The sequence below is a fragment of the Humulus lupulus genome, chromosome 9, assembly GCF_963169125.1.
Source record: "Humulus lupulus chromosome 9, drHumLupu1.1, whole genome shotgun sequence".
Taxonomy (NCBI): Eukaryota; Viridiplantae; Streptophyta; class Magnoliopsida; order Rosales; family Cannabaceae; genus Humulus; species Humulus lupulus.
In genome coordinates, this window is record NC_084801.1 from 105,109,431 (window position 1) to 105,137,333 (window position 27,903).

Here is a 27,903-nt window from a genome sequence, read left to right on the forward strand (position 1 = left end):
CTGCTCCTGGCACTCCTCCTCAACATACTTCTCCTTTGCTTATTTGCTCTCCTCAGCCAAGTGTGGACCTCCACATATAGTGTCTAAGGTGAAGTCCACAGGTCCAGGCTGCAAGGGTGGAGATCTTTGTCGCTTGAGACCAGAGTTGCTGCTACCTCCTTCTCCTTGGGGTGTCTCCGCCCGGTACTTCCTCAACTTGCCCGACCGGAGAAGAAATTCTATCTCGTCCTTGAGGTGGTTGCATTCATTCATGTCGTGACCATAATCTTCATGGAAGCGACAATACTTGTTCATGTCTCTCTTCCTCATCTCTCTCCTGATGGGTGGAGGCTTCTTGTAAGGAACCTCTTCTTGACTAGCAAGATATATCTCTGCTCGGCTGGTTGAGAGAGTAGTGTAGTTGGTAAATTGAGGCTCATACTTGGTTGGCTTTTCACTTGAACCCAACTTTGCTTTCTTTTCCTCATGGTGGTCAGACCCATTATTTCCACGCTTCTTTCCACCATCACTAGGAGAGTCAGTTGATCTGCCTGGATTGTTTATGCCATTCTCCCCTTTCTCTATTGCATCATCCAAATTCATATATTTGTCCGCCCGGTCAAGAAATTGTTGAAGTGTTGAGATTGGATGGCGATGGATGCTGTCCCATAGAGGACTCCGATAAATTATCCCAGCAGATATGGCAACCATCTTCCCCTCATCTCCTACAGCAGTTGCTCTATTGGCTTCTCTCATGAATCTCTGTATATAGTTCTTTAGAGACTCATCTTTTCCTTGTTTGATATCTGCCAAGTCGTTGGCATAAACTGGTGGAGTTCGGGCAGTGCTAAATTGTCTACAAAACTCCTTCCTGAATGCCTCCCAAGAGGTAATGGAGTTTGGCTTAAACTTCCAATACCACTCCTGGGCAGTGTCCGTCAAGGTGGTGGGGAAGACTCTACACCGATAGTCATCACTCACTCCGAGCAGTTCCATCTGGTCCTCGAACTTCCCAATATGCCTTATCGGGTCTGCCTTTTTTGTATAAATTGGCAGTACCGGTGCTTTGTACTTTGCTGGTGGTTGGGCTGCCCTTATTCGAGCACAAAATGGGCTGCCACTCCGGTGGTCTATCGTATCTATCTCGGAAGGTCGTTTCGACAAACCTTGCACTGCAGCTGCTAGCATGTCAAGCTGGGCTTGGATGGCTGGTGCAACTGATGAGGTTCCAAGGTCTTGACTGCCTGGTCGGGCATTACCATCTGGCGCGCCACCGGCAAGTATTTCTACTTGACTGGCAGGGCGGTCCAGATTTTTCCCTTCGACCGGGATGGTCCTCCTCTTGTTGGTGATAACATCCCTTAGATCCTTCTGAGAAGCATGCGCTCCTACCCGATCGAACACCGTACTCTTCGATTTCCCAGCGGGCTTACGCGGGACTTCCTCTCTCCTGCTACGCCGCTGGTCAGGGTGCAGTGGAGGCTTCTTGGCGCGCTCTGGGCAGTTTTCTCCTCCTTGTGGGTTGTGGTCCTCCTTTTCCCTTGACTGGTTGGTGGGATGACTATCAGCCTCACCCCGACCATGCCCATCTTTGAACTGTGAGGTCCTCTTCTCTCTAGGAGCTTTATTTTGCTCTTGCCCAGGTGGAGTCTTCTTACTACCCGATCGGTGACTTCCAGATCTTGAAGTTTCTGATCGGTGGCTCTTGGAGAGGGTCCTAGAGTGCTCCCTTTGTGTTGAGGCAGTGTGCGATCAGACTCCCTCTTCCTCACCAGGTGGGTTATTACCACCCCTCCTTGGTCTATCATTGTTCTTACCACCAGCTTTTGTGGTCCTTGCTCCTGGAGGGGGTCCTCCTCGTGTTGTAGCTTGGGCATTGGCTTGGGCGAACTGGGTAGCTGCCTCTAAAGTAAGTGCTGCTTCACGATATCTCCGGTCGACCTCCTTCTGTTGTTGTCTGAGCTCCTCGCTCCTAGCCTCCATATCGCGTCTTTTCTGCTCTAACGCAGCTCTCTTCCTGGCCATCTCTTCAGCAAATGCCTCTTGCCTAGCGTGGAATTGTGCCATCTCCTCCTGGAAGGCCCCCGTGGCTTCTTGGAGCTCTTCAACTCCTGGGGTCACGTCCTCGAGCAAGACTATAGGCTCATTCTCATGATATTGTGGGCTAGGACCTTCAGATCTAGCAGGCTCTTTAGAGGAGCCTGTCTTCTTGGAGACTGCATTGGTGTTCTTAGGCGCCATCTTGCTTTAGGGACCGTTTGTTCTTCTCTTCAGGCTCTCAATGAAAGCACCAAAATGTGGACTGTGTTTTTAGCCAACGACGTGAGAACGTCAAATACGACAAACCTTCAAGAGAAATAAAAACGACAAAGACGATTTAAACAGGAAAAGTAAATAACACACAAGATTTTTATAGTGGTTCAGCCCCGATTGTCGGTAATAGCCTAATCCACTTAAAGTTATGATTTATAGGTCCGTACTCAAGATCAGATGGACTGAGCCAACTAAGTTTCTTCAGTACAGATTACAAAAATACAAGAATTCTCTCAAATACCAGCACTTTCTCTCTCTACAATACTCAGACCCAAATTTCTCTCTCTAGAAAGAAGAAGCAGAAGAAGCCCTCTCATCCCATAAGCCCTCTATTTATAGGCTTAGGGTCATACATCTGATATCCCCTAGAATCGGGATATTTTATTATATTTATTACATTTAAATTACAAAGAAACATTCAAAATTCAAAATGTAACAAACCCCCCATTTGTGGGAAGAATGAGAGATTCGCGCATATCTTGTTGAAGTTTTTTCTGGGAATCTTGACTTAGTCTCCTCTAGCTAGTTGATCCACCTCCTACTGACCACCCATGCAAGTGCTGGTCGAACATGTGCATGGTGGTAGGACAAACATTTGTTGGTCGGACGTGCATGGTGGTAGGACATGCATGGTGGTAGGACATGCACTTCTCTCCTCTAACATGGCACTCTCCTCTAGCATGCCATGTTTCTCCTCAGACCAAATCCTTGGGGTCTCCTAGGACCACTCTCTTGGGGTCTCCTAGGACCACTCTCTTGAGTTCTCCTCGGATGCACTCTCCTTAGCTCTCCTAGGATGCACTCTCCTTAGCTCTCCTAGGATGCATTCTCCTTAGCCTCCTAGGATGCATTCTCCTTAGCCTCCTAGGACGCACTCTCCTTAGCTCTCCTAGGATGCATTCTCCTTAGCCTCCTAGGATGCACTTTCCTTAGCTTTCCTCGGACCAAGGTGCACTTGGCTTGGTTATGACATCTTTCAAGCAGTCCAAATTCTTCGTCAGTCTACCGGGTCACTTTATCACAACTCTGGGGAGTCAATGTATTTATTGACTATTTAATGTGTCTTTTACGGACCATGTACTGCCATTTGTCACCTTTATTGCCACGTCATTGATCTCCAATTTTTGGGTATAACAACTTTAAAAATCAATATCAAGCACAAGTAACCAGGACAACAATGTGCCATAGATAAATAATCTTGCTAAAGTAGCAGATTTCATTATAGAAGAAAATACAAAAAGGAAAAGAGAACAATCCAAACAGTAATAATAGATCACAAGGCCAACACAATAGATTAAGGGCAAGTTTTCAAGGACAAGAACACGGTCAAATAATCACTTAGCTACTATGCCATGCTTCACAACTTATAGTTCAAAACAAAATGATTAGAACTAATAAAGTACTCGGTTACCTATGTAGATGACATATACAACTAGTTTGTGAGAGCGTCTAAGTATAGAAACCAAGTCATATTCAAGGTACAAAAATGCATTTCATAATACACTTGCTTTGTTGAAATTGTTATGGAGGACCATAGGCAAGAAAAATACATCGTAATTGGTGAATAAATAAAAGACAAATACTAATCAATCAAAATAAATTACACATCGAATGACATTATGAATGAAGACTTCAGAGCAAACATGGGATACACAAAAGCATGTAGTTCAAGAGAGAAAGCCATGGAATTGGTATGAAGGAACCTTGATGATTCATATCAAAAGCTACGAATGTATCTTCGCATGTTGAAGCAAGCAAATCGAGGAACAATCACACACCTACTCACAGACAAACTAGATAGATTTAATACCTATACATAGCATTATTTAACTCATTCAAGGGCTAGAATTGCTTGAGACCTACAATTGTTGTTGATGGAGCTTTCTTGAAAAATGCACATGATGGTACCTTATTTTTAGCATAAAAATTAGATTCAAACCATAACGTTTTTGTATTGGCTTTCGAAAAATGATACTCTGAAAATGATAAATCATGTATTTGGTTCTTCTCCAAATTGAGAGACACCTATGAAGAACCAGAAGGTATGACGACTTTTTATTGAATATTTCTGTTTACATCTGAAAAGGAACTGGTTACCCAACCTAATATCCCCATATATGTTATGTTTTTAAATATCTGAATAAAGTAACTAGTAATCTTAACCAGAACTAACCAAGGACAAATATCTAATTTTTGTTTTTATTTTTCAATATTTAAATGCCATAGGATTGGTTATAGTATATGGCAGACACAAGAGCATAGAAAATGCAGTTCAGATGGTGTACCCAAATGTTTTTCATGGAGATTTCATGTTTCATTTGCTCAACAATTTGAAAAGAAAATTTGGAAGCCATGGAGAAGAGGTACAAATGATTTTTATTACAGCAGCAAAAACATACACAAAAACAGAATGTGAACATTTCATAAAATGTCTTGATAGACTTGACAGACGCATTTGACCCTACTTGGAGAATGCTGGCTATGAAACATGGGCAACAAAAAAAGTACACAATGATAACATCCAACATTGCGGAATCGCTTAAGGGCATCACTTAACATCCAAAATTACTAATAAGGCTTAAGGGCCTTGATTAGTGTGTCGGGAGGGCATAACTGGATTATGTGTGATTTAAATGATTAAATGCATGATTATGTGATAAGCATGCCTATATGATTATTTGGATATATTAGATGCATGGTTATGACTATTAGTATGCATGTAGGCCCTGTTTAGATTATAAGGGCATATATGTAATTTTGGCCCGTTGAGGGCATAAACATGATTATATGTGATAAATTGTTGAGACCACATTATTATGTGGATATATTTGCAGCTTGTGACTCGAGGCAATCCTAGTGAGCGGTTTAGCGAAAAAAGTCACGGTGGGGATTAATACCCGGCTCGAGGGAGCCTGGGGGTATTTTAGGGAATTCGGGAAATAATTGGTGATTAGCTAGGTGTCGGGGTTTAAGCGGTAATTATTAGGGACACTTGAGGAATTAGCGGGAATTGGGAGCAATGACCAAAATTCCCTTAGAATGTTTTAAGGCTTAGGTTTTAATGGGAGGGAAAAATGGTCTTTTAGGTGGTTAAAAGAGGATAAGTGATATTCTGCCTTTATAGACTTAGATCTGGGCGATATTCTGCCTGAGTCGAGCTTGTCTCTCATGGCGAATGTACATATCCAGCCAGTCTTCAGGAATCCATAAACCTAGGACGCTTTGATACCAAGATGTAATGCCCTGGATAGCCAAGATCGTTACACTGTGTGCTTATAAAAGTGCTAGACTTGCTAATCAGGTCATTTATTAAATCGTGTTACTGATACTATAATGGAACTAGGGTTGAAAGACTTTGGTCTTAAAAGTCACATTTCTTATAAAGAAACATTTCCAGTTTACACGGGATCCCAAAAATATTAAGATTAAACCATTTACAAAAGATTCAGGAATTAAATATTGTGGTAGCCATATTAAGGCAAAACAGACAATTAGGCAATCTCTGTCCTGATCCACTCCTCGGCCATGGCGACCGAACAGCTGGCTATGTACATTCAACCCCGCAGCTCTCCATCTCAGGATTGGTCCAACTTGCCTTTGCCTTTACCTGCACTACGTAGCACCTGTGAGCCAAGAACCAGCAAGAAAACACAACAACAGAGCATAAGCAATCGACAGCCAATTCAATATGTCATATTGCATAAACATGTTCACAACCACATAAACATTCAGAATAACCAAGTATTCAGCATACTAAACATATCAAATCATATCATATATCAATTTACAAATGATCACTAGGGTTAGCGCCTTCAGGCCGCACCCTCCGTTATCCCACTGACTCCGACCCGCTTAAACCGAGCTCAGTGAATATTAAGCTGTCCTCGGCTACCAGTGGCCAAGCTGCGCCCTGTGCGCAAATATTGTGTACGAAACCCTTAGGCCACTATCACATGTCCCATGGTGTAATACCATCATTGACATTATACAGATATCGGGAGTTCTTAGTCCCATCACAAACATATAATCGAGTGCAGTTTTCTTACCTTTAGATTCGCTAGCTTTGATTACTTGACTCCTTGAGCACGATCCCTCTCGAGCCCTAGCGCTTACCTAATCACAACAATAGGTCAAAGTGATCACCAAACCTCAAGTCCAAAAGCTAGCCTCGGGACCAATCCTGAGCCCTCGGGAAGTCCTAATTCCACCAAACAAGGTGGTGGAATCGAATCCCGAACCCTTGGTGAAAAACCCTTGTAAATAACCCTAAAATCCCTTTCTGGAAATAGGGCAGCGCTACAACGCTCTAAGGAGGGTGCTACAGCACTACAAGCGAAACCAAAATCCCCCAGGAAGCATGGCCTAGTGCTACAGCACCCAAAGGCTAGTGCTGTAGCGCTAGTCACAGACAGCCAAACCTAACCAAAACTTCTCCAAACCTTCACCAAACTTCCAAACAAGCTTATTAACACACTCCACTCATCCCAAGCATCCCAAATACTCAAAACCCAATCACATGCATCCCTAATCTCAAAATTCACCATAGTAGCTCATAGACTTCAGAAACTCAGCAAAGACAATCAAACCTTCAAAGTTTAAAGCTCAGAATTTTATACCTTTGATGGAAATTCGACCTTAAGTTGGCTCTAGACCTCCTTAGCTTTCTATTCCTCAATTATTAGCTCCAACTTCCCTAGAATTCCCCACCAATTCAGCTTAGACACCTTAGTTACAAATCAAAACCAGAACTGAAGAAACTTCAAAGTCTTACCTCAGGTGGAAGGTTTGATCTTGCTAAACCCTTGCCAACTCTTCAAGCCTAACTCAGAAACTTTATGGCTCAGCTTGACCTAGCTCTCCTCTGAATTTTGCTCCAAGAATCCTAAAGAAAATGGTGGAAAAAGGCCCAAACCGACCTTGCCTTTCTTCCCTTCTTTCTCTTTCTTTTCTTTCCTTCTTTTCTTTCTTTCCTTAGACTTCTATAGTATTCTACAAACTCCACTGAGCATAAAGCCTCAGTAATACCTATCTCTAAAAAGCCAAATGACCATAATGCCCTCCCCTTTAATTCTAAATCGTTTAATCCACTTAGGGGCATTTTAGTCATTTTACCCAATTCTCGCTAATTCCTCGAGTGTCTCTAACATTTTCTGCCTACTTCCCGATACCTAATTAATCACCAATTATATTCCTCATTATCAAAATTAACCTCAGTATATTCCCTAAATTCCCATTTATAACCCCAGACTCGCCCCGAGCCGGGTATAAATCCCCGCCGCGACTTTTTCGCTAATCTGCTCACTAGGATCGTCTTGAGTCACAGATCACAGATATATCCACATAATAATGTGGTCTCAATAATTATCACATATATATACGGTTATGCCCGCAACGGGCCAAAATTACGATTATGCCCTTCTAACTTAATCAGGGCCTACATGCATACTAATACACATAGTCATGCATCTCAAATATACAAATAACCATATAAACATGCTTTTCACATAATCATGCATTTACTCATTTAGATCACACATAATTCCCATTATGCCCTCCAGGCACACTAATCAAGGCCCTTAAGCCTTATTAGCGAATTTGGGTAGTTACATTCTCATTGTTTTTGTTAGACAAAAACTCTCTCTCTTCTTCTTTATTCTAGCCATTCTCAGACCATAATCCAAGTTCTAATGTGTTAAGAAATACTTGTGATTCCTAAAATACAAACCCATGTTCTCAATGTGCCCACACACATCTTGAGGTGTAGAGAACACTTCGAAAGATCGTAGTTTGAGTGCTCAAAGCTTTGGATAGGAAGATCGATAAAAATATGAAAAGACTCAAGGACACTTAATAGGCTTCAAGTGGTAAAAGCTTATGTTCTTGATTTTTTTGTTTATATATTTTATATATATATATTTGTTGCATGGTTAATAGTATTGTATGATAATGTTTTTGGATTGTTTTCTTGGTCATATAAATTGTTTATGTGATTATTGAAATTTTTTGTATGTTGTTGTTCTGTTGTTTCATAATAAAAGTAAAACAACAATGGGCCCACCACACAAGTTTTCACTGCGTGCTCTAATTGGTTTTCCAACAGCTGCAACCTATGAATTGGGCCCCGTGCTATACACCTGGGTCCACCACCTTAATTAGTGCACACAGAGGTGTTAATTAGCATTAAACTCCCAAATGATTGGGAATGTTTGTAATAAATCCCCATTAAGGGAATTAATTTTCCCCAACCACTATAAATAAGGCCGGGGGTTCAATTGTAAAATGACTTTTGGCTTTTGGACTTTTGATCCCACTTTTTGTTCTCAGAGCAATATATATGCTGCCTGAGAAACCTCCATTGAAGCTTTCCATCTCAAGCTTCAAGAACACTAATACTAAAGCCTGATGGACTAGGGTTGTTTTATAACATGAACCACGTAAAATCTGTATCTCTTTCTTACATTTCCTTAAGTTCTTATTTATTTAGTTGATAGTTAAAAATGCATTTTGGTGCTTTCATTGAGTGCTTAAAGAAAGCTTCCAAGATTCAGTTATGGTTACCATTAGAAGAAATGCTCTAGAACATGTTGCTCCTCCCACCGGAGTTGAGGGAGGATAACCCAGCCGACCACCTCTGGCAGAATACCCAGAGGTTGCCCAGGAGGATTACTACGAAAACGTCGATTACGACGGCGAAGACGATGAGTTTTATGAGGATGATTATCCTCAACCCATGGACGCAAAGGAACTGCCGGAGGTGGTGGCTCTCAAAGACCAAGTCGCCAACCAGCAGCAGAAAATCGATGCCTAGGAGCGGAATATCGTCGCCCTACAAGAGATGGTTAATGCCATGAGGGCTACTCTGGCGGCCCAAGGGCATGGCGAGAAACCACCTAGGCAGCCAGCTGGCGTGCCATCTATGCACCTAATTGGAGTGCCACCTGTTGGACCAATGGGTGTGCCTCTTGAGCACCCCACTGACACGGCGCAAAATCTGTCAGCTGGAGTGCAACTTGCAAACCCAGCTGGAGCTGGAGCCCTGCCTGTACCACAAGATCGTGGTAAGGGCAAGGTTAATGAAGATTCCGCATGTGGAGTGCTGCCCCTTTGGCACACCCACATGGGGCAAGGTTAAGTGAGCATGCCTTGCTACTTGATGATAAGTCAAGTCTTACACTAAGCAACCTCATGGGGTAGGGTACTGGCAATATTCTAATTATGCATATGTCTCCCAGGAAGAAATCATATATGTTACTAGGAAGTCCTTGAATCCCTAGAATGCTCCTTAGGGGGTGGGGGTGACCTGGTGGCTTAAGGAAGCACCATGGCCACTAGAAGATAGAGGCTGAACCTATGTACTCCCTTGCCCTATCAAGGCCATATATTAATAAAAATGATGTTTATCCATACTTGCCCGTGTTTGCTTCCTTATTGCCTATGTATTACTTGATTGTAACGACCCAAAACTTACTAATAAGGCTTAAGGGCCTTGATTAGTGTGCCAGGAGGGCATAATTGGTTTATATGTGATTTAAATTATTTAATGCATGATTATGTGATAAGCATGCTTATATGATTATATGGATATATGAGATGCATGATTATGAGTATTAGTATGCATGTAGGCCCTGTTTAGATTATAAGGGCATATTCGTAATTTTGGCCAGTTGATGGCATAAATGTAATTATTTGCGATAAATTGTTAAGATCACATTATTATGTGGATATATTTGTAGCTTGTGACTCAAGGCGATCCTAGTGAGCGGTTTAGCGAAATAGTCACAACAGGGATTTATACCCGGCTCAGGGGAGCATGGGGGTATTTCTTGGAATTTGGGAAATATATTGGAGACTAATTGACATTGAGGAAAATAATTGGTGATTAGTTAGGTGACGGGATTTAAGCGGTAATTATTAGGGACACTTGAGGAATTAGCAGGAATTGGAACAAATGACCAAAATGCCCTTAAAATGTTTAAAGGCTTAGGTTTTAATGGGAGGGCAAAATGGTCATTTGATGATTAAAAAGTGGATAAGGATCTTTTTGCCTTTTTAGACTTAGTGGGATTTGTAGAATATGTTAGAAGCTGAAGGAAAGAAAAGGAAGAAAGAAAGAAGAAAAACAGAGAGACTCCTTTTTCTCTCCCTATCGATCACTTCCTCTCTCACTCTCCTTGAGGATTTTTTGAAGCTGTAACTCAGAGGAAGCTTAGGCTAGGGCTTGGGGCTTGGGTTCTTGGTGAAGCTAGAAGATTTAGCAGGAATTAGCTACCCAATTAAGGTAAAGTTTAAAAGTTTTGATGAGTTTTCTGAGTTTTGTTGGAGTTGATTTCTGAACTTGAACTTTGGATGGAAATTAAGGGATTTGAGCTTTGGGAACTGAGGAGCTAAAGGCTGGAAGGGCATAGAGGGCAACCTAGGGTTGAATTCTCCATTAAAGGTAACAATTCTGGACTTGATCATTTGAGTTTCTGGGTTATTTCTGGTTTTTCTGATGAGTTTTTTTAGCTTCAAACTCAATTCTTGTTTTTTCTGTGTTTAATGATGCATGTGGCCAAGTTTGATGTTGTTGGGCCATGTGGGATGATATGTAGTGGATGGTAGGCTTAATTTGAAGTGTGATTGAGATTTGGAGGGGATTTATGGAGTTTTGGCTCGGAGAAATTTGAAGGAAAAACTCAGGGGATTTTTGGTGCTGTTTGTAGCGCTAGCAGTAGAGCACTACAGCGCTATGCCTGGGTTTTCTAGGGGATGTTGTTTCTGTTTGTAGCGCTGTAGCACCCACCTTGTGGTGTTGTAGCGCTACCCTGCCTCCAGAAATGGATTTTTGGGTATTTTTCTTAGGGTTTTCGCTCGGGGGCTCGGGGTTTGATTCCACCACCCCATTTTGTGGAATTGGGGCTTCTCTAGGGCTGAGGATTGGTCCCGAGGTTAGGTTACAGAATTGAGGTTTAATGATGGTTCTATTTTACGATTGTGACTAGGTGTACGCTAAGGCTCGGACGAGATCGTGGTTGAAGGTCATTTTCATTAATCCAAGCAATCAGAATCAAAGGTAAGAAACTGCACCCGGTTTTGTGATTATGTTGGGACTAAGAGTTCCCTATATTTGTATGTGATGTCATAAGATGGTATTATTCCATGGGGACATGTGATAAATGGCCTAAGAGTGCCGGAATCAATAATTGCAAACAGGGCCCGGCTCGACCATTGGTAGCTGAGGTTAAGTACATAATCACTGAGCTCGGCCTAAGGAAGCCGGAGTCAGCGGGATAATCAGAGGGTGCAGCCTAAGGGCGTCGACCCTGGATATTGTGTGATATGTTTATTGTTGTTTAATTGATGATTGTGACAAGTTTGTTATCTGGATGACTGATTATTGGCTTATAGTTTGATGTCTTTGATTATGTGGGCAATATGACCTGTTGTATATATGAGTGATGATTTGTGAAATATTTTATTGTTGATTATCGTTTATGCTCTGTAACATGGCTTTCTTGCTGGGCCTTGGCTCAAGGGTGCTAAGTGGTGTAGGTAAAGGCAAGGGCAAGGTGGACCAGTCCTGAGTTGGAGAGCTCTGGGGCTGAATGTACATATTCAGCTGATCGGCCGCCACGGCCGAGAGATGGTACAGGGACAGGGGAATCTAAAATGTCTATTTTGCCCTTAGAATGGCCAGTAGTTGTATATATCCTGGAATTTTGTAAACTATCCTTTAAACTCTCTTTATTTTGGGATCCCATGTACGAAATGTTTATTTAAATGAAATGTATCTTTTATGACGAAAATCTTTTAACCGTAGTTCAATTATAGTTTCTGTAACACGTTTCTAACTAAATGGCTTGATTAACAAGTCTTGGATACCCAGGGAGTTACAACTTGGTATCAGAGCATCCTAGGTTTAAGGGTTCCTGAAGACTGGCTGGACATGTACATTTGCCGCTAAAGAGATGCTCGACTCAGGGTTTGGTAATTGTGTATGCATGTTTATATGCTTAAATGGTTGGAAAGAAATATGAATGCTGATATCTGTTTAATTAATAGGGAGCATGAGATACTGATAGGGCCTGGCCCTTGACTGCTGTGTGATGATATTGAGGCATGCTTATTAGCATTGCTGTTTTATGTGAATGAATATTTGGATAAACTATTATATCTTGATTGCTTGTGATTAGTTTTGTTCCAATGGTGGATTATAGAAGGATTATTACCTTGTCATCATAGTCTGATCATCGAGTCGTTGATTACACTGTGTACTTAAATAGTGCTAGACTTTCTAATCAAGTACCTTGGTTATAAATGTGCAACTAAGGTTAATGACTAGGGTTAGGGTTAAAATTTTTGGTTAAAAAGGAATAACCATTTCATTAAAATATTTATGTTCATACATGGGATCCCAAAATAACTTTTAAAAGGTTAATACAATTCAAAAGATACAACCAACTGACCTAAGCGACAAAATAGGGTTTGACCCCTAGTTCCTCTAAGAAACCCTTGGCCGTGGTGGTCGAGCAGCCACATATGTACTCATCACCATCGAAGCTCTCCAACTCATGGCTTGTTCAACTTCCCTTTCCCCTTACCTGCACCAAATAGCACCTGTGAGCTGAGGCTCAGCAAGAAAACTATAAACAAGTTCATGAACAATAAATACAGATTCTAGATTCATATCTAGCATGCACATCAGTAATAACATACTCATGCATGCATACGATTACACATAAATGATTATAGGATCATTTTGGGGCTCGCTGCCCTAAATAGAGGATCATAGAGTCAACCCGGGGCCCTATGCCCTAGCTAAGTGACCATAGAGTTACCTAGGGCCTTTTCCCCTATCTCTGAGTAGCTATCCATAGAGCTAGCCAAGCACTTTGTTTTTTCAAAATGAGCATAGCGTCAGCCAACGTAATAGTACGTTCCTAATTAGGCCTAATTCTCTTGACTAGCGCACAACGCGCATTTTCCGCCCTTGACTAATAAGTCAATGCCTTAACCAGATATTCAGATAACAAGATAAACAGATAACCAGATATAGATAAGCATATGACTAATAATTCAATGCCTTGACTAGATATTCAGACAACCAGATAAATAGATAACCAGATTCAAATAAGCATATGACTAATAAGTCAATGTCTTAACCAGATATTCAGACAATCAGATAACAAATAACCAGATACAAATAAGCATACTTCAGATAATACAAGTATGCATACATATTAATCATGTATCCCAGCCAATTAAATAAAAGAACAATAATAACCATGTACCTTAACAAGGCTGTTGACGCGGTTTTTCGCCAACAGGTAATTAAGAGGAGAGAAAGGGATTAGTGCTGAAAGTAGAACCGTCACAGATAGGAAATCTGAGAGGATGAACTAGGTGACTCAAGACACATTTTTAAGTGGTTCAAAGGTTAAAATCCTTCTACTCCACTAGTCAATATTATTGACATATGCTGGGTATTTGGTTACAAAGTGTATATCTCTTCAGAGACTATTTTTTTCAACCCTTATCAACTCCCAGGGTCTCCATATTTATAGGAGAAGGCACCTAGAAGTTGGTAAGGAGGTCATCCCATGACCTTCTTATTTGTCATATCAGCTCTGTGACATTCATGATTAATTCCTAAACCTGGCACATAAGTATGGTCAAATCGATAGATAAGGAGATAATGGGCCGCATGGCCCAACCCAGCCGTGGGTGTCTGAATACGCACGTTCCTGCTGCGTGTCCGAGAAGTCAGGGAGATATCGTACACGTGATGTCAGATATAGGAACGTTTATCTTGCGTGTGTTGACTTTACAAAGGGTCAGAGATCCATGAGAAGCTCGTACCACGAGCTGCTTCCCTGACCCGACCTTCGGCCTTCAGACTCCTTCCCCCAGTCTTGGGCAGCCTTGGCGATTCCTTGAGGATACCTCGAGCTAAGGGGGTACGACCTCGAAAACAGGAGCTACGACCTGGGGAAATTTACGGACTAACCATGATTAGTCTGAGGCTCGACCTGCTAATCAGCCCGTGGGAAAACCAGGGCGTACATCTTCCCCCCAAACTCCTGCTCGTGGTATATGACGTCATAAATAGAAGACCACAGTAGGGGCTTTTAGACTCCCCCACAACCCTTCACATTCCACTTTTTGTGCAGGCGTCTGATACGTGGAACGTCGTGGGTGGTGACGGTACGTTTTACGAGAACCGCATTTAATGGCCTAGTCTATGCTCAGCCGTCGTTTCGTATTTCGAGTGGAAGGCCTCGGATCCCTCACTAGGGTCACCCAAGAGCCTTCTACACGTGATTCTTCATGTATATAAAAAGGGGGTGGCCTCCCTACGCACGGGCCATCCCTTCATTCAAAATTTCCCAAATCTCTTTCCTTCTTCCCTCTCTAACTTTCAGAAGAACGAAACCCTCGACTCACTCGCTGCCATTTTCATTGTTCAAGAAGCTTAGGCACACGAGTTTCTCCGAAGCTTTGGAAGCTATTTCACCGACGAAGCTCCTATCAACGCAGCACTCTCTTCAACCTTCCAGCCATACACTGTAAGTTTCCTGACCCTGTTCACTTTGAAAACATGCTACTGCAGCTTAGGTAAAATTTTTTACTGTAGCCGCATGCAAGGGTTTTCTGGGTTGCGTGGATATGGAGGGTGACAGCCCTTTTTAGGTTCGGACATATTTGTTGTAGGAAATCGCCTTAGAGTATGGGTTTCAGGATGCTTTTTCTGGAACAATTTCTGGGTAGAAGTTTTGGGTGCAAAACCGGGTAGCTTAGGGAACACGCCTCATGGGCGGTTTTGAAATTCCCTGCCTACTGAAACTTTCCGCCCAAGGAAAATTTTACTCTGAACCCCCTGACACGCGAATTCCGAGTAATCTGGGATCTGTTGGGAGTATACACGCGTGTTCGCTGAACCGCGTGGTTCCACCTCCCACGAGCTGGGCTTACCTCAGCTCGTGCAAATAATAATTATTCTTCCTCCTGCTTGGGTCGCCTTTTCTAAAATGTTTTCTTGTGTTCACTAGGCGACCAGATGGCTCCAAAAAAGAACCTCCCTCAGAAGAACGTTGGAAGCTCGGCCTCCTGACAGGAGAAGGGAAAGGCGGTGATGCCCAGCTCCCCGATCCCCCACTTTGGGCCGGTCGTGGAGAAATAGGTCGAGGTGGCCCCCGACGCATTCTTTGAGGCGGAGAGAATCGTCTCGAAGATAACTGACCAGGCGAAGATCAACAAACTCTTCCTAACCCACAACATTCCACTGGGGAAAGCCTCAGTTATAGCCCGACCTGCTGCGGAGGGCGAGCGGAGCTGCACGCTGCTCGACGAATCGTTTGCGGCCTGGAGTGGTGAACACTTCAAGGCAGGGGCCTTCCTTCCCCTGGATCAGTATTTCGCTGATTTCCTGAACTATGTGGGGTTGGCCCCATTTCAGCTCCCCCCCAACTCCTACCGTCTGCTGGCAGGGTTGAGGTACTTATTCAAGAAGCAGGAGTGGGAGGTCCCCACTCCTGCAGATATTTTATACTTCTTTTGCCTAAAAGCCAGCCCAGACCAGAGGGGGCGAGGTGACAGGTTCTACTATTTAACCCGTTTTCCTAATACGGCGGCGGTCATCGAGCTGCCAAGCCATCCAAATGACTTCAAGGACCAGTTCTTCATGTCAACTGGGTTCCGGAACTGCGAGCACCATTACTTCAACCGTCCTCGTAAGTGAACCCTGATCTTAGCTCGCCTTTTAAGTGTTATTTTATTTTAGCTCCTCCCGTATTCCACTCTGATTCTAGCCAATCTTGCAGCCATCTACGCGAGGACCGAAAAGTTTGTGACCCTCGGGGGTCAATATGAAACACTGGCGGGCTTGCCCCCAGTGAAAAGGACTATTGCGTGCTCATGACAGATGAGACGATGGTGTTCTGCAAACTGATTTTCCCAAATCAGACTCTGAACCTGAAGAGGCCCCGGGGGCCACCCCCAACCCGCGACAACAGACCTATCATCGTTGAGGAGGTCGCGGCAGAGGAAGACAAGGAGGACGAGATGGCTGAAGTTCCGCTCGTGAGGAATAGAAAGAGGACCTTGGAGGTCGCCCAGGGGATGGACGAGGAGAGGACCCAATCCGGAGCAACCGCGGGTCCTTCCGGCCAAGGTAACCCTTTCTTGCTTAAGAATGTAGATAGGGCCATTGCGGACCCCCGGCTGGTTAGGTTCAATCCTAGGCAGATCGTCCATCGTCACCGAAGGGACCCGGACCTGAACACACTCCTGCTCCATTGTGTAGACCGGCTCGTGCTGGATCACCAAGAAAGCCGGCCTAGGGGTACCGTAGTAGTAGATTACACCCTAACTTTTAGGTCGATCATTTTTGAGGAGTATGGGACCAACTTACGCACGTGGCCATCACTCCAGAGGGGCATCTATGCTCCGGGGCTTAGGCAGTATGTAGAAGAGTCTAGCCCCGAGTTAGAACCGGACCCAGAACTTGCGCCTGTTCGGGAAATAATCGTCTTAGGTTCTTCCAGCTCGGGGGTAGGGCTCCCTTAGTATTCGTATACTTTTTGCCTTTAACCTTTTGCTTTTATTTCTCCCTGATTGCTAACTTGTAATAACCATGTTTTTTGTTTTTGCAGAAGAGATGTCTCAGCCCGAGGATAGTCTGCGGGGCATAGACTTCGGGGGGAATCCCCCAGCAGGGCCAAGATTGAAAAGGCTCCGAGGGTCCAAGAGCACGGCTGGGGGCACCACCAAATCTCCGGCAAAGGAGAAGGAAAAAACCCCATCATCCCAGGTCGGGGGGGCAATTCTTCTTGCTGGCGGAGTAGGACACATGCCCCCGCCGCCCCAGCGATCTCCATCAGCCACTCAGGACGTGGGAATGGAGGTAGGGACCCCGGCTGCAGTGGCCCCCGGCGTACGCATCACGGTCGACCCCCAGGATCTGGAGAAGATCCCAAAAGCCTTCCGGGGGACGGTGTATGAGTCGGCGAGTTATGCCGTCAACCATTTCTACAAGTTCAAAGAGAAGGAGCTCCGGGCTATTGAGACACTGAGCCCGGTCCACGTAATAGAGTCATCGATGGACATGACCCTAACGGTAAGCTGCCCCATTCTTTTAAGGCTTTACCCCTCACACACCGCCTTATTTTTCTACTTAGCCAATTTGTCTTTCATTTCTCGCAGGGCATCGCTGCCGTACACCGAGGCATCACCAGGACCAGAGCTCAGCTCGAGGAGATGAGGGCTGGGCACCAGGCCGCTCTACAGGAGGCTCAGGCGGTGAAAGATGCGCTGGCGACCTCAAAGGCCGAGTTAGAGAGGACCCGGTCGAAGGTCAAAGAGCTTGAGACATCCCTTGCCACCTCGCGAACAGACCTCGAGGCAGCGAAGACCGAGGCCCAGGCCGCCCTTGAAGCTGAATGGGCCACCTCGGAACAGTCCAAGCAGGAACTGTTCTATCGTTGCTGGGCCCACAACCCGGAGGCTGACTTCTCCTTCATGTCGTCGAGTCTCTGGGCGCGCTTGTTGGTGAAGTTCCAAGCCCGCTTTGACAAAGAGGTGCCGCCCTCGGAGACTGGGGAAGCCTCTGGTGCGGCGGAGCAGGATGAGACCGCGACCTCCAAGGGGCCGACTGACGGGGCTTAGGGCGTTTTTTCTTCTCTTTATTTTGAAGTATTTTATGTAATCCTTAGCACGAGGTATTTTTTCCTCGAGACAATTTGCCTTGCAATTTTAACTTGTGTTTTTCTTCATGCTTTTGGCTACAATACACATATTTTGTTTTTTGATAAACTTAGTTCGTGTTAACCGTTATTTATATCCCGAGCCCTTTTAAGAAGGACCACGATCCATAAATTTAAGTTAACTTCTAAGTTTTATGACCCGGTTAAAACCAAGAGCTTATTTTGAAAACTTAGTTCGTGTCAACTTTTATCCATATTTCGAGCTTCTTTAAGAAGAACCACGATCAATAAATTTAAGTTAACTTCTAAGTTTTATGACCCGGTTAAGACCAGGAGCTTATTTTGAAAACTTAGTTCGTGTCAACTTTTATCCATATCTCGAGTTCTTTAAGAAGAACCACGATCAATAAATTTAAGTTAACTTCTAAGTTTTATGACCCAGTTAAAACCAGGAGCTTATTTTGAAAACTTAGTTCGTGTCAAATTTTATCCATATCTCGAGTTCTTTAAGAAGAACCACGATCAATAAATTTAAGTTAACTTCTAAGTTTTGTGACCCGGTTAAAACCAGGATATGACTTAGTTGGCGTTAACCCTTATCCATATCTCGAGCTCTTTAAGAAGAGCAATGATCCATAGACAAGAATCAACATCTAAGTCGTTAAGGAGACCTGGTTATATCCAGGTACCATATGCCCCCCAAGTAACTGGGAAAGGGTCTTTCGTGGTTACTTTAAGATTACACTTGCAAATAAAAAGAAAAACTTGATTTTTATTAATACATAAAAAGTGGCCTTCCAGGCCTTACAAGTGGATCATTGATAATATTTCTTCAAGTGGATGGCGTTCCAAGTCCGTGGGACTGCCCCTCCATCAAGTCGAGCTAACTTATAAGTTCCTTCCTTGATGACTTCAATGACCTGGTATGGTCCTTCCCAGCTCGGTCCCAAGACTCCATCTTTGGGATCTTTTCCGGCCAGGAAAACTCTCCTTAGGACCAAGTCGCCAACGCTAAAGGTACGCTTTTTGACTTTAGTGTTGAAGTAGCGAGTGATCTTTTGCTGGTAATGGGCGAGCTGGAGTTGCGAATCCTCTCGCCTTTCATCGATAAGGTCTAGGGAATGGCATAGGAGCTCGTGGTTCCTATCTTGGTCATAGGACTAGACTCTATGCGACAGAACTTTAACTTCCACGGGGAGGACTGCTTCACTCCCAAAGGTTAGGGAGAAAGGAGTGTGACCCGTAGGAGTCCGATGCGAGGTCCGGTATGCCCAAAGGACCTGGGGGAGCTGTTCTGGCCAGACCCCCTTTGCCTCATCTAGCCTCTTCTTGAGGCTTGCCTTAAGAGTCTTGTTGACAGCCTTGACCTGGTCGTTTGCTTGAGGATAGGCCACAGAGGAGAAGCTTTTCACAATTCCATGCCTTTCACAAAACTCGGTGAATAGGTCGCTGTCGAACTGAGTGCCGTTGTCAGAAACAATTTTCTTCGGCAGGCCGAACCGACAGATGATGCTTTTAACCACAAAGTCGAGTACCTTCTTCGATGTTATTGTTGCCAACGGCTCTGCCTCGGCCCACTTAGTAAAGTAGTCGACGGCTACCATGGCGTAACGGACCCCGCCCTTTCCGTTAGGCAGGGCGCCTACTAAATCTATCCCCCAAACGGCAAATGGCCAAGGGGTCGAGATCATTTTCAGTTCGACTGGAGGAGCTCGGGCAACTGCAGCGAAACGCTGGCACTTGTCGCACTTTTTCACATACGAGATCGAGTCTGTTGACAGAGTCGGCCAGTAATAACCTTGCCTGAGAACCTTTAAGGCCAGGCTTTGCCCCCCAGCATGGTCTCTGCAGAATCCTTCGTGAATGTCCTGCAGGATGGCCTGTGCCTCACCTAGATGAACGCACCGGAGGAGAGGTAGGGAATGTACACATCGGTACAACACACCATCGACCAGCGTGTACCTCGGAGCTTGATACAAGACTCGCCGTGCATCGTTACACTCTTCAGGCAACTTGCCCTCGACGAGATACTCAAGAATGGGTGTCATCCAGGTCGGCTTGGCATCAATCATCTCGACCTCTGCCCGATCTCCTTCTATACTTGGTTCTTTCAAGAATTCTATTGGCACCAACCCCAGGGTTTCTGTCTCTTCTGCAGTGGCGAGTTTGGCGAGAGCATCTGCGTTGGCGCTCTGTTCCCGAGGTATCTGTTCGATCGATCCTCGCTCAAATGTGGACAGCTCAGTTTTTACCTTCGCCAAATAGGCGGCCATCTTGGGTCCCCGCGCCTGATATTCGCCCAAAACCTAGTTTACCACGAGCTGGGAGTCACTGAAGCACTGGACGGAGCTCGCCTTTAACTCCTAAGCTACCCTTAGCCCAGCTAACAAAGCTTCGTACTCTGCCTCATTGTTGGATGCCTTGAACCCGAACCTTAGCGCCGAGTGGAACCTATGTCCCTCGGGGGATATTAGAATTATTCCGGCCCCAGAGCCGCTCTCGTTAGATGAACCATCAACGAAGATCTTCCACGACGAATGCGGCGAAGCGACTTGAAGTAGGCCTTCTGATGGATCCTCCTGGAATCCCGTGCACTCCGCCACAAAGTCAGCCAATGCCTGACTTTTTATGGCAGTTCGTGGAGTATAGAAAATCTCGAACTGACTGAGTTCGACCGCCCATTTTAACAAACGTCCCGATGCTTCAGGCTTTTACAAAACTTGCCTTAGAGGCTGATCGGTCATGACGTGTACTGAGTGGGACTGGAAATACGGTCTGAGCTTTCGCGAGGCTGTGATTAGGCAAAACGCCAATTTTTCCATCAGTGGGTACCGTGACTCTGCTCCGAGGAGTCTCTTGCTGATGTAGTAGATTGGCTTTTGAACTTGGTCCTCTTCTCGTACTAGCACGGCGCTAGCTGCATCCTCCGTGACGGCCATGTAGAGGAAAAGAGGCTCTCCTGCCCTGGGCTTGGACAACACGGGCGGTTCAGCCAGATGCGCCTTTAGATCGAGGAATGCGCTTTCGCACTCTACTGTCCATTCAAACTTCTTGTTTCCCCGGAGCAGGTTGTAGAAGGGCAAACACTTGTCGGTTGACTTGGAAATGAACCGGTTGAGTGCTGCCACTCTTCCTGTGAGGCCTTGGAAATCTTTCCGCGACCTGGGCGAAGGAAGCTCGAGCAGTGACCTGATTTTGTCGGGGTTCGCCTCGATTCCTCGGGTATTGACTATGAACCCCAGGAATTTCCCCGATGCGACACCGAACGTGCATTTCTGAGGATTGAGCCTCATGTCGTATTCTTGTAGTATTTTAATACATTCTTCCAGGTCGGAAACATGGTTGTCGGCAGTCTTTGACTTGACGAGCATGTCATCAACATACACCTCCATGTTCTTTCCGATCTGGTCCGCGAACATTCTGCTTACTAGCCTCTGATAGGTAGCTCCGGCATTCTTCAGGACAAACGACATGACCTTATAGCAATAGACATTCGTTGGGGTCATGAAGCTGGTATGCTCCTGGTCTGCCAGATTCATCGCGATCTGATTGTAGCCTGAGTACGCGTCCATGAAGGACATGAGCTCGTGACCCGCCGTAGCATCCACCAGCTGATTGATCCTAGGCAATGGAAAGCAATCCTTGGGGCAGGCTTTATTCAGGTCGAAGAAGTCAATACAGGTCCGCCATTTCCCGTTGGGCTTTGGAACTAGCACGGGGTTGGCGACCCAAATTGGAAATTTGGCTTCGCGGATAAAGCTGCACTTTTTGAGCCGGGCCACTTCTTCTTCTAGGGCTTCAGCTCGGGTTGTTCCTAAACGCCTTTGCTTTTGAGACTTGGCAGGAACGCTTTTATCTAGATGGAGCGTGTGCATGATGACGCTCGGGCTGATCCCCACCATGTCCTCGTGAGACCATGCGAATACGTCCAAGCTATTCTTCAGAAACGTAATCAGCTCCGCCTTTCTCTGGTCGCATAGGTTCTTCCCAAGCTTAACCATCCGTGACGGATTTTGTTTATCAATGTTCACCTCCTCAAGCTCCTCAATAGCCTGGAGCTCGGATCTGTCCTCGCCTACTCGGGGGTCAATGTCCTCACTCAAGGCGATCTTTTCCTCTTCGGGATTCTGAGGTTTTTCAATCTCAGGAGCCGCCAAGGGTCACTGAGATTCCTCCTCGCTCTGAATGGCCATTGCCAGATGCCCGGGTTTAGACTTTCCCTTCATGGAAATGCTATAGCATTCCCTGGCAGCGAGCTGATCGCCCTTGATGGTGCAGATTCCTGTTGAAGTAGGGAACTTCATGGCGAGGTGTCGAATGGAAGTGATGGCCTTGAAAGCTATGAGTGTAGGTCGGCCCAAAATGGTGTTGTAGGCAGCGGAGCAGTCAATGACCACGAACTCAAGTAGCTTGGAGACTGTCCGAGACTCTTCTCCTAGGGTGATCACCAGCTCGATCGTCCCTATCGCTGTTGATCCTTCTCCCGAAAAACCATACAGCATCATGGAGGTCGCCTTTAGCTCGGCGACGGTTAGACCCATCTTTTCTAATGTGGATCGGAATAGGAGGTTCACCGAGCTTCCGTTGTCCACCAACACTCTCCTCACTTTCCGGTTGGCGAGATGGACTGCTACGACCAAGGGATCATTATGGGGGAATTGGACATGGCCTGCGTCTTCCTCCGTAAAAGTAATCGGTTGCTTCTCTAACCGCTGCTATTTTGAATGACGCTGCTCCGGGACGAACTCCGCTCCGTTGTGGGCCTTTAATTCATTCACATACATCTTCTGGGCACCTCTGCTCGTGCCAGCCATGTGCGGTCCTCCAGAGATGGTGGATATCTCTCCCTTGACCACGGGAGGAGGGACGTCCTGATCTACCCGAGGCCCGGGCTGACTGACTGGGACTTCTGGAGCGGGTCGACTCGCTGGGACCCTATTTCGTGAGTACTGCGCCAAGGGGCTTGCTCGGATGAGAGTCTCGATTTCATCTTTTAGATGCCTGCAATCGTCGGTATTGTGGCCGACGTCGTTATGGAAACGGCAGAATTTTGAAGTATCTCTCTTTCCCTTGTGGTGTTTCAATGGCTCCGGCCTCTTCCAGGGGACCCGAGCAGCGTTGGCCAGGAAAATACTTTCCCTGGACTGGGTGAGCTTGGTATATGTCGTGAACACGGGCTTGAATTTATCCACAGACTTATTCTTCTTTTGACCGTGCTGGCTGTTTTCACCATTTCCCTTTCTTTTGCCACCACCGGGCTGGTTGTTCCGCGCGACCTCGGGGATCGCCACCACAATCTCTGTCCCTGCTCCAGCGGGCTTCTCGGGAACCTGGCTGGTCCCCGCGGCTAAAGCTTCAGCTTCTTCTAAGTTTATCCACTCTTGGGCTCTGTTAAGGAATTCATTAACCGAGCTGACTCCCTTCCTCTTAAATATCTTTCCACAGGTCTCCCCCGACCAGGATTCCGGTTCTCATGGCCATGAGCTTGGAGCTATCATCTGCATCCCTCGCTCGAGTAGCGACATTCGCGAATCTGCTCAAGTAGGCTTTCAGCGTCTCACCGGGCTGCTGCCTCACGTTAGCTAGGGAATCGGCCTGGACTCGGGCGACCTGGGAGGCGTGGAACGCCCTTTTGAAATCAGCTGAAAAGGTCTTCCAGGAGCTGATTGACTGCCTTTTACTCTGCTTGAACCGCTTCCTGGCAGGTCCAGTCAGTGTGGAAGGAAAGATCAAGCAACGCAGCTCCGGGCCAATGTTATAGGCCATCATTAGGGTGTTGAACATCCCTAAATGGTCCGACGGGTCCCCGTCCCCGTTGAACTTTGTCAAGTGAGGCATACGGAAGCTAGATGGGTATGCCGTCGCTGCTATGTTGGGGGCGAAGAGTTCCATTTCGTCACCCGAATCATATTCGTCTTTTTCTTTTTCTGATAGGAGCTTTCTCATCAGTTCCTCCATCTGAGTTAGGCGCTCGAGGGTTTGGTCCTGAGATCTTGGGTTATTCCGGGGCTGTTCAACAGCTCCGGACCCATTGTACATATTAGGTGGGTTGTTGCCCCTCCTATCTTGAGATAGGTTATTTGGGACATTCCCTCCGTTATGTACTTCGGATCAGACTCCCGCCGAGCGGGCCGGGCTACCATCTCTAGCTCGATCCTCTCTATGAGAGTTAAGGCGATCTCGAAGGTCGCCTCCCTGGGTGGTCTGGTGGCTTTGCGCTAAACTCAGTCGCTGACGCAGGTCTCCTCTGGAGAGATCACTCCGGCGACTGCCGGTCCAATGGCTCCTGCTGGACAGGCTTGGAGTGCGTCTGTGGTGGTGAGGACCTGAGCTTTCTTCAGGCGCCCTGCTACGCCGGGAAGGTCCTGCTGATGGTGGGTTTCTCCTACTACTCCCGTAAGCTGAGATGTCTCGGACGGGCTGAGGAGACGGATATCTGATTGGAGAAGGAGGATGCCTGACTAGGGAGGCGATCCTAGTTCCGTCTGGACGGATCAAATTTGGTGGGGGCCTTTCGGCCCTGCCAGCTTGCTGGTCCCGCTCTGGACGAGCTGGACGAGGCGCAGGACGGTCTTCTGGGACGGGCTGACGTCGCTGGCCCTCCCCGGATCTCCTTTGGGAATTTCCTCAAGCTCTCCTGGGCGTTCTCGAGGAAGGTTGAGAACTAGGTGTTGACGTCCTGACCGAACGGCTGTATTGCTGTTGTCCGGTTCCAGGCATTTCCCTGAAGTTTGCCTCTTGATGGTGCGATGAAGGGGTGGAGTTGGCTGCAGGAAGTCTATCCGAATGGCTATGCCTGGGCCGATTACCCCGGTGAGACTTAGGAACCTCATCTTGCCTCTCTCCAACGTTAACGTTGGTTGTGAGAGGGGGTAGTCGGGCCAGAATATCCTGGATTTTCCGACTAGCAGTTGCTAACTGGCTCCTCAACTGAGCGTTCTCCATCTCCACCGCAGTATAATAACACGGGTTCGGATTAGGTGGCCGGGGCGCCGAACTACCAGTATCGTCTTGGCCCGCCTACTGCTTTCCTGGCCTCTGTTGGACTTCAGGAATTTGCTCATCAGGGATAGCAATATGGTGGGCCTCCTGCCCATCCTGCTGCTCTGTTTCGTTGCCATGCCTGGATCGAGTGGTCACCATAGTTGGATGTTTGTGGCAGCACTAATTGAACTTGCTCTCAATGAAAGCACCAAACTGTTGACGCGGTTCTTCGCCAACAGGTAATTAAGAGGAGAGAAAGGGATTAGTGCTGAAAGTAGAACCGTCACAGATAGGAAATCTTAGAGGATGAACTAGGTGACTCAAGACACGTTTTTAAGTGGTTCAAAGGTTAAAATCCTTCTACTCCACTAGTCAATATTATTGATATATGCTGGGTATTTGGTTACAAAGTGTATATCTCTTCAGAGACTATTTTTTCCAACCCTTATCAACTCCCAGGGTCTCCATATTTATAGGAGAAGGCACCTGGAAGTTGGTAAGGAGGTCATCCCGTGACCTTCTTATTTGTCATATCAGCTCTGTGACATTCATGATTAATTCCTAAACCTGACACATAAGTATGGTCAAATCGATAGATATGGAGATAATGGGCCGCACGGCCCAACCCAGCCGTGGGTGTCTGAATACGCACGTTCCTGCTGCGTGTCTGAGAAGTCAGGGAGATATCGGACACGTGATGTCAGATATAGGCACGTTTATCTTGCGTGTGTTGACTTTACAAAGGGTCAGAGATCCATGAGAAGCTCGTACCACGAGCTGCTTCCCTGACCCGACCTTCGGCCTTCAGACTCCTTCCCCCAGTCTTGGGAAGCCTTGGCGAGTCCTTGAGGATACCTCGAGCTAAGGGGGTATGACCTCGAAAACAGGAGCTACGACCTGGGGAAATTTACGGACTAACCATGATTAGTCCGAGGCTCGACCTGCTAATTAGCCCGTGGGAAAACCAGGGCGTACAAAGGCCGAGCCCAAATCACGCAGATAATCATATTTAACATGTGCTAGGTGCATTTTTCTTACCTCAAGTTTGAGTGCAACGTACAAGAAGAACGATCCTCGAGCACGATCCTAGATTTGAGCCCCTAGCAATAACCTAGTCACAACCATAAAATAGAATCCTGTCAATAACTAGCGAATAAAGGCTTCCAGATCGAGTCCTAGCCTCTGGGATGTCAAATTCTACTAAGCCGGGTAGTAGAATCGATTCCGAGCCCCTAAGTCTGAGTTCCAGCACTCAAGACCTTCGCGCGGCTCAAAAGCCCTTCAAGCGTTGTGGCCCAAGGCCCAAGAGCCGTGACCCACCCCTAATCAGAGAGCCCAAGGGCTCTCCTCTGGAACACACGCATGTCGCGACCCTCCCTGCAAGCGCCGCAACCCAAATGGAGCTTCAACACCTCCTTATCCCTTTCGTTCATGAGAGCTGCGGCCCCCCAAGAACAAGGCCATGGATCGACATGAAAACCAAGTTTTTCCCTCATTTTCTTCAAGCCAAAACTCACCAAAAACCCAACCAAACATAACCAAATCCCAAAAACAAAGTTCCCAGTCAACTTAGCACTTCATAAGCCTCAAAACCATCCTAATAAACAAACTTAAAACTCCTTAGAAAACCAAATTCATATTTGAGTTTTCAAAACTCTAAAACTCAACTAAAACCAGAGACAACATACAGAATTAAGGCTAGAAATTGATACCTCTGCTGCCAAAACAACGTTAAACTTTTCCCCAAGCAATCTCGAGCCTAAGCTAGCTTCGATTCCTCTTGGATCGCAAGGAATTTCAAAGAATTTAGAAAGGGAGAGTGTACACGAGTGAGAGAGAGAGAGAGTTTGATGTTTTTCTATTTGTGTATAGGTTACTTAGAGTTCAAGTAACTCTAAGGAAATCCTAAAGCTCGGGGTACCAAAAACGTCCCTGAGGGTAAAATGGTAAAAAATCATGACTAATCTCACTAACTATGCATATATCCTCAAATACTTATTCCCATTACCCGATATCCCGGTAATGTACTAAATACCCAAATTACCCCTTGACTCAACCCGAGACGGGTATTTGGTCCCATTTTGACTCTCTCGCTAACTTGCTCCCTCGGATCGCCTTGTGCCAAGTAACCCAAATATATCCACATAATAATGTGGTCTCACACTTATATCAAATATATGCATATATATTCCAAATATACCCGTAACTAGCCAAATTACAAAAATTTCCTTTCTAATAAGAAACGAGCCCACATGCATATTTAATACACGTAAACATGCATATCTAGTCATATTATAATATAACTCACGTAATCATATAATGGTACACACACATATATATATCTCATAAACACATGTTTCATAATTAAATCACATATATTCAAATAATTCTCCATAATTTGCCATCCTAGCCCCTTAATCAAGGCCCTAAGCCTTATTAGGTAATTTGGGGCGTTACAACTATCCCCTCCTTACAGGAATTTCGTCCTCAAAATTTTACCTGAATAGCTTGGGATATTGATCCTGCATGTAACGTCCCAAAATTACCTAATAAGGCTTAGGGCATTGATTAGGGGGTCAGGATGGCAATAGATGGAATTATGTGCTTAATTGTTATATTAATTGTAATTATGTGAATTATGTGATAATATTATTAGTTGTGCATATTTAGGGGTATTAAATATGCATGTGGGCCCATTTCTTATTAGAAGGCCGATTTTGGTAATTTAGCTTGTTGCAGGTATAATTGTATATTTATGTGTATATATGTGATATATGTGAGAGACCGCATTATTATGTGGGTTTAATTGGGTTACTCAGCATGAGGCAATCCCAGGGAGCAAGCAAGGGAAAGTCACAACGGGACCCAATACCCGACTCGGGGTGAGTCAAGGGGTATTTTGGGTATTAGATATTTAATTGGGTTATCAGGTTATGGAAATAAATAA